This window comes from Myotis brandtii, unplaced genomic scaffold (assembly GCF_000412655.1).
Source record: "Myotis brandtii unplaced genomic scaffold, ASM41265v1 scaffold112, whole genome shotgun sequence".
Lineage (NCBI taxonomy): Eukaryota > Metazoa > Chordata > Mammalia > Chiroptera > Vespertilionidae > Myotis > Myotis brandtii.
This window is the reverse complement of record NW_005353838.1, coordinates 14,950,291-14,958,564: the sequence shown is the minus strand read 5'-3', so window position 1 is coordinate 14,958,564 and position 8,274 is coordinate 14,950,291.

The following is an 8,274-nucleotide window of genomic DNA, read 5'->3' as shown; positions in this document are numbered from 1 at the left end:
CCATACCCAGGGTCTCGGGTAGTCTCCAGGAATGGGGTCCATGTACCAGCCTTGCACCAGGGCCGGGTGGGGCTTCACTCAACCCAAGGACATTCACCCTCCCTACAGGGAACAGAGACCAGGCCACTGCAACAACATCCTGGGGGAGGGGAGGACACAAGGTGCCTCGCAGCCCCTGCCCTGCCAGGCAGGTGCTGCAAGGGACCCTGTCCCGGGAATGGGCAGCTCTGGGGCCTTGGCTCCATCCTCAGGGGTCCATCCTCATCCTGTCTTCTTGGCCTCCTGAACATGGCTCTGGCCAAGAAGGCCTCCTTGGGGGTTGCACTGCTTCTCAGCCTCTTCCCTGCCAAGGCTGTGTGCAAGTCTCTAGTCCCAAACTTTCAGTCCTGGCTCTGAGTTTCTTTGGCAGTTCAGTTCTCACAAAGTGGTGGCCTCAACATGCGCTTGGTTCCAGTTCTATGGGCCCGCAGCCCTCCTGGATGGTCACTGCTGAGAGGGGCTCCACCCTGCCAGCCTCTATGGACTTTGGAAAGCTCAGAAGCAGGTCTCAGCTGTCATAACAGAAGTGACCACACCCATATCCTTGATGTCCTGGACCTTGATCTGCCCTCTGGGCCAGCAGGGTGCTCTTAGCCCGGGGGTCCCTGCATCCCTACTTGTGGCCTCAACATGCGCTTGGTTCCAGTTCTATGGGCCTGCAGCCTCCTGGATGGTCACTGCTGAGAGGGGCTCCACCCTACCAGCCTCTATGGACTTTGGAAAGCTCAGAAGCAGTTCTCAGCTGTCAGAACAGAAGTGACCACACCCATATCCTTGATGTTGTCCTGGACCTTGATCTGCCCTCTGGGGCCAGCAGGGTGCTCTTAGCCTGGGGGTCCCTGCATCCCTAGCTCTGGGCGAGGTCAGGAGCTGGTCGAAGCCCATCCTCAGACACATAGGCCCCTAGCCAGAAGCAGGAGGATGCTGGATGGGGCTGAGGGTCTTCCTCTGCACTCCAGCCACTCCCGGGCATCTGACTCTGCCCTGCAGCCTCCGGGCTCTAAGGACCAGCCTTCCCAGCTCCTAGGCCAGGCCTCTGGGCGCCCCATTCGACCCTCAGACACCAAAGCAAAGGTAGGCCACTTGTCACCACCCTTTGGGCCTTTCTCAGCGGTGGTTCCCCACCCCAAAGGAGTAAAAGGGAGAGGTGAGTGGTGGGGTGTTTCCTCAGAGGAGCGAGACAGGGTGGGGGCAGGGTTGTGACGGCCATAGAGTAGGTCCTGAAGAGGCTGTGGTACAGAGGGGGATCAGAAGAGGCACTAAGGTTGGGGACTCCCACTCAGGCCGTCACCAAAAGAACGGCTGAGCTGTGGGCTGTGGCCATGATGCAGCCACTGAGTTTATAGGGTGGCGGCTGGGCTCAGGCCAACAGAGCAGCAATGCTATCTGGTTACAGGTCTGTCTCATGCCAGGATTACATGCGTACAAAATCTGGGAATATTTAAAATAGTCTTGGTAACAACTGTGTTTGTTTACTGCATGCGAAGCACTGTGGGAAATACATTATCACAAGAAACTAGTCTTTGTAAACTATTAATAACTATTTTCTCCCACATTTTGCAAATTAAAAACCAGATTTTGAGATGCTAAGCGGCTCACCCACATCCTCAGAGCAGATGTGTGGCCGAACTCTAAACAGTCCTTCCTTCTCTATGGCCTGGGATGGCACGGTTCCCTGAACTGTGGCTTAGGGAGCGGAGTGCAAGGGTCCCCTGAGGAGAGTCCGTGAATAAGTTTTTTGGTTTTCTTCTAAGGTCTTGCTGATCTCAGAATGTGAGACATTTTTCTTCTTCCTCTTCTTCCTCCTCCTCCTCATCCTCCTCCTCCTCCTCCTCCTCCTCATGTAGGTAACATTCAAGCTCTGCTACATACTTCCTGTGTGACCTTGGGTGTTACTTAACCCCTCTTTGTTTTTTAAAAATATTTTTATTGATTTCAGAGAGGAAGGGAGAGGGAGAGAGAAATAGAAACATCAACGATTAGAGAGAATCACCAATCGGTTGCCTGCTGCACACCCCCCCCCCCCCCACCCCCCCCCCCCCCGGGGGGCCCCCCCCCCCCCCCCCCCGCAACCTAGTCATGGCACAAGTCCATACCCAGGGTCTCGGGTAGTCTCCAGGAATGGGGTCCATGTACCAGCCTTGCACCAGGGCCGGGTGGGGCTTCACTCAACCCAAGGACATTCACCCTCCCTACAGGGAACAGAGACCAGGCCACTGCAACAACATCCTGGGGGAGGAGGACACAAGGTGCCTCGCAGCCCCTGCCCTGCCAGGCAGGTGCTGCAAGGGACCCTGTCCCGGGAAAGGGCAGCTCTGGGGCCTTGGCTCCACCCTCAGGAGTCCATCCTCATCCCGTCTTCTTGGCCTCCTGAACATGGCGGCCGCCAAGAAGCCCTCCTTGGGGGTTGCACTGCTCAGCCTCTCCCCTGCCAAGGCTGTGTGCAAGTCTCTAGTCCCAAACTTGTCCTGGCTCCTCTGAGTTTCTTTGGCAGTTCAGTTCTCACAAAGTGGTGGCCTCAACATGCGCTTGGTTCCAGTTCTATGGGCCTGCAGCCTCCTGGATGGTCACTGCTGAGAGGGGCTCCACCCTACCAGCCTCTATGGACTTTGGAAAGCTCAGAAGCAGTTCTCAGCTGTCAGAACAGAAGTGACCACACCCATATCCTTGATGTTGTCCTGGACCTTGATCTGCCCTCTGGGGCCAGCAGGGTGCTCTTAGCCTGGGGGTCCCTGCATCCCTAGCTCTTCTCAATTCCTTTCCTCCCAGCTTACAAACCCAGAATACTTTTCCAACCATCTTTTCTTAGTAGTATCTTCCCCAATGCAGCCTGTGACCAACACGTGCTAATGTTTCCCAACCTCTTCACCAGACCAAGTTATGTAGGAAGTCATCGGTTTCATGAGCCATCACAGCTGTTTTCCCACAAGTTCCTCGGCTGCAACATTCCTGCTTTCAGTAATGGGCCCCAGCCAGCCCCCAAGCCGGCAGCACACATCCTGGGTATTAGAGTAGCACCCTCGCCAAGGGGTTGCTTTCCATACCACGCAGGCTAAAGTACACTCCACCAACAGACAACTCTGAGATACCAAGATTTCAGCCCCCCCAGGTTTATTTCTCACTTGTACTATTTGTTCACTTCAGGCCAGCAGTGGGGTGAGGGCTTCCTGGCACTGGGTCCTCAGGGAACCAGGCTAAGGGATGATAGTACATCTCAAACATTCCAAGCACCTAACCACAGATAAACAAGGGGCTCACACTGGTGATTGGACACGTGGGGACCATGCACCCCTTCTGTTCACACTGGCCTCATGCAACCACTCCCACCACATATATTGCGGGACAGAGAATGGAGTACTGAGGCAGTAGGAGGGTGGTGTCGATGGAGCTGGGGGAGGGCCTGCATATCAGATCTGCTGGGGCCCAGGGAGGTGGGACCTAGGCCAGATGGCTTCCAGGAGGCAGGATGGAGAGTTGAAGCCTGAGGAAGGGTGAGGGAGATGCAATTTGCATGTAGAGCCTGCACTGCCCGCAGCCTCTCGGGGTCCGAGGGTCCAGATAAGGTTTCCTGTGTCCCACAGGCCATGTCTTGTGCAGTCCAGGCTCATCCCTGGGGTGCTTCTCTCCCACCACCACCCCCAACTCTTACTAGTGTGAGTCCCCCTGTTCTAGGCCAGATGCCTTGGGCAGAACTGGGAACTTCCCACCTAAAGATCCGGCTCACGGGAGAATCAGTGAAGTATGAGAAGGAGAGCCACTCAGCACACCAAACCAACAGCTGAGCAGTCAGCCAGTCAAGGAATCCCTGCCAAGGCTGTGTGCAAGTCTCTAGTCCCAAACTTTCAGTCCTGGCTCTGAGTTTCTTTGGCAGTTCAGTTCTCACAAAGTGGTGGCCTCAACATGCGCTTGGTTCCAGTTCTATGGGCCTGCAGCCTCCTGGATGGTCACTGCTGAGAGGGGCTCCACCCTACCAGCCTCTATGGACTTTGGAAAGCTCAGAAGCAGTTCTCAGCTGTCAGAACAGAAGTGACCACACCCATATCCTTGATGTTGTCCTGGACCTTGATCTGCCCTCTGGGGCCAGCAGGGTGCTCTTAGCCTGGGGGTCCCTGCATCCCTAGCTCTTCTCAATTCCTTTCCTCCCAGCTTACAAACCCAGAATACTTTTCCAACCATCTTTTCTTAGTAGTATCTTCCCCAATGCAGCCTGTGACCAACACGTGCTAATGTTTCCCAACCTCTTCACCAGACCAAGTTATGTAGGAAGTCATCGGTTTCATGAGCCATCACAGCTGTTTTCCCACAAGTTCCTCGGCTGCAACATTCCTGCTTTCAGTAATGGGCCCCAGCCAGCCCCCAAGCCAGCAGCACACATCCTGGGTATTAGAGTAGCACCCTCGCCAAGGGGTTGCTTTCCATACCACGCAGGCTAAAGTACACTCCAGCAACAGACAACTCTGAGATACCAAGATTTCAGCCTCCCAGGTTTATTTCTCACTTGTGCTATTTGTTCACTTCAGGCCAGCAGTGGGGTGGGGGCTTCCTGGCACTGGGTCCTCAGGGAACCAGGCTGAGGGATGATAGTACATCTCAAACATTCCAGGGTCTCATGCCAGGATTACATGCTCTGGTCCAAAGTGACATGTTACCCAGCCCACTGGCCAGATTCAGGTCCAGAGCTTCCTTTTCACAAGGGGCCAGGACGTGGTGGGACCGGAAATGGCAGGCCAGCAACCCTGGTGTCACCACATCCAGCCCCCAGGTCACCAAATGTCCCATTGACTTTTCCCTGCACTTCAGACGACTGCGAGAGGGCACCCCCCCCCCCCGGGGGGCCCCCCCCCCCCCCCCCCCGCAACCTAGTCATGGCACAAGTCCATACCCAGGGTCTCGGGTAGTCTCCAGGAATGGGGTCCATGTACCAGCCTTGCACCAGGGCCGGGTGGGGCTTCACTCAACCCAAGGACATTCACCCTCCCTACAGGGAACAGAGACCAGGCCACTGCAACAACATCCTGGGGGAGGAGGACACAGAAGGTGCCTCGCAGCCCCTGCCCTGCCAGGCAGGTGCTGCAAGGGACCCTGTCCCGGGAAAGGGCAGCTCTGGGGCCTTGGCTCCACCCTCAGGAGTCCATCCTCATCCCGTCTTCTTGGCCTCCTGAACATGGCCCTGGCCAAGAAGCCCTCCTTGGGGGTTGCACTGCTCAGCCTCTCCCCTGCCAAGGCTGTGTGCAAGTCTCTAGTCCCAAACTTTCAGTCCTGGCTCTGAGTTTCTTTGGCAGTTCAGTTCTCACAAAGTGGTGGCCTCAACATGCGCTTGGTTCCAGTTCTATGGGCCTGCAGCCTCCTGGATGGTCACTGCTGAGAGGGGCTCCACCCTACCAGCCTCTATGGACTTTGGAAAGCTCAGAAGCAGTTCTCAGCTGTCAGAACAGAAGTGACCACACCCATATCCTTGATGTTGTCCTGGACCTTGATCTGCCCTCTGGGGCCAGCAGGGTGCTCTTAGCCTGGGGGTCCCTGCATCCCTAGCTCTTCTCAATTCCTTTCCTCCCAGCTTACAAACCCAGAATACTTTTCCAACCATCTTTTCTTAGTAGTATCTTCCCCAATGCAGCCTGTGACCAACACGTGCTAATGTTTCCCAACCTCTTCACCAGACCAAGTTATGTAGGAAGTCATCGGTTTCATGAGCCATCACAGCTGTTTTCCCACAAGTTCCTCGGCTGCAACATTCCTGCTTTCAGTAATGGGCCCCAGCCAGCCCCCAAGCCAGCAGCACACATCCTGGGTATTAGAGTAGCACCCTCGCCAAGGGGTTGCTTTCCATACCACGCAGGCTAAAGTACACTCCAGCAACAGACAACTCTGAGATACCAAGATTTCAGCCTCCCAGGTTTATTTCTCACTTGTGCTATTTGTTCACTTCAGGCCAGCAGTGGGGTGGGGGCTTCCTGGCACTGGGTCCTCAGGGAACCAGGCTGAGGGATGATAGTACATCTCAAACATTCCAGGCACCTAACCACAGATAAACAAGGGGCTCACACTGGTGATTGGACACGTGGGGACCATGCACCCCTTCTGTTCACACTGGCCTCATGCAACCACTCCCACCACATATATTGCGGGACAGAGAATGGAGTACTGAGGCAGTAGGAGGGTGGTGTCGATGGAGCTGGGGGAGGGCCTGCATATCAGATCTGCTGGGGCCCAGGGAGGTGGGACCTAGGCCAGATGGCTTCCAGGAGGCAGGATGGAGAGTTGAAGCCTGAGGAAGGGTGAGGGAGATGCAATTTGCATGTAGAGCCTGCACTGCCCGCAGCCTCTCGGGGTCCGAGGGTCCAGATAAGGTTTCCTGTGTCCCACAGGCCATGTCTTGTGCAGTCCAGGCTCATCCCTGGGGTGCTTCTCTCCCACCACCACCCCCAACTTTTACTAGTGTAAGTCCCCCTGTTCTAGGCCAGATGCCTTGGGCAGAACTGGGAACTTCCCACCTAAAGATCCGGCTCACGGGAGAATCAGTGAAGTATGAGAAGGAGAGCCACTCAGCACACCAAACCAACAGCTGAGCAGTCAGCCAGTCAAGGAATCAGAAGAGGACTTTACAATCCAAGGCGTTAAAATCTCAGCCACACGTGGGGGCTGGAAATAAGCCATGGGACAGGGATAGGCATTGGTGAAACAAAGGGAGTGTGAAAGAACCTGCCAGAGACCTTGAAATGTTTTAATGTATTAAAAATGAAAAGCCAGTAAATGGTCACAATGAAGACTGGATGCATGGGCTGGAATAGCAAGACAAATGCTAGAGTTAGCAAGGGGGCTCTGAAAAGGGAAAGTATACAGGAAGTTGTCAGAGGATTTACTGAAGACCTGAGAGTCATAGGGAGACAGAAAAATCCACACGAAAAAGTTCAAAATGATCAAGGCGTCCTCACTCAACATGTCCTTCATTCCACACCCAGGTGAATTCTCTGTAGGCCCTCACCCACCCGGATCCCAGCCTCATTTCCTTAGCCACTGACTTGCCTCCCCTTCCCTCTTACACCTCCACATCCAGGCTGAGACACCTGCAGCAACCATGCCCTGGGCAACTCACATACCCAAAAGGTATTTTCCTGACACAGACTTGCCTTTATTTAGAAGAATCTGATGTTAGCTCTTAAGGCTATGCATTTTTCCTACTTTCTGTGGACTGTGATAAAGAAGGTCTCCTGGTCGCTGACTGGGCTCAAATTTAAACAAACAAACAAACAAACAAACAAACAGAGCCTAATGGCCATTTCTAAACTGAGGCCTCTCATGAAAACTGCACTTCAGTGAGCAGCCTGCACTCTACCTGCATTTGCACTGAGCTGCCTGCCTGCACCATGCCTGCCATCTGAGCCAGCCCTTGGAATCCTATTTCGACCAACAGGACTGAGGCTTTCCTAATCCAATCAGAACTGCACAGCAATATCCCATCAGCTTCTTTACTGACCAATCAGAGCAGCTCCATTTTGATCAATCGGAATAGTGCCCTTGGGCCATTGAATCACAAAAATTTGGAGTCCTCATTTGCATGGGGATGGAACACTCAGGGACCAGGGACAGCGACCTGTGTTGGTATAAGCCAGCTCTCCTATGGCTCAGAGAGGGCACTTTTTAAAAATATATATATATATTATTGATTTTTTTACAGAGTGGAAGGGAAAGGGATAGAGAGTTAGAGAAAGGAAAGGGATAGAGAGTTAGAAACATCGATGAGAGAGAAGCATCTATCAGCTGCCTTCTGCACACCTCCTACTGGGGATGTGCCCGCAACCAAGGTACATGCCCTTGACCGGAATCGAACCTGGGACCCTTCAGTCTGCAGGCTGACGCTCTATCCACTGAGCAACCGGTCAAGGTCCCGGGCCGTCTTATTCCCACGAACCCAGCACGCAGCAACACCAGCAGACCAGTCAGACTGCTCACTACACGCCCGCCCAAGCGCGTTTTCCATTGGCTCCGCCTACAAAGGCGGGCCCGCCCCTGAACGTCGGAAGGAGGCGCGTTCTGGGAGGCAGCGCTGCATGCTGGGATCGGTGGTCCACGGCGCGACCTCGGCCGAGGCGGCTTCTTCGCTCCCTTCAGCCCTCATAACCCGCGAGTCCAAGCGGTTCCGACGTCCTGGCCCGACCCGCACAGGCCCAAGGACAAGACGCCCGCCAGCCTCGCCGGGGGTGAACCTCGGCAGGAACAGTTCCGGGCACCTTC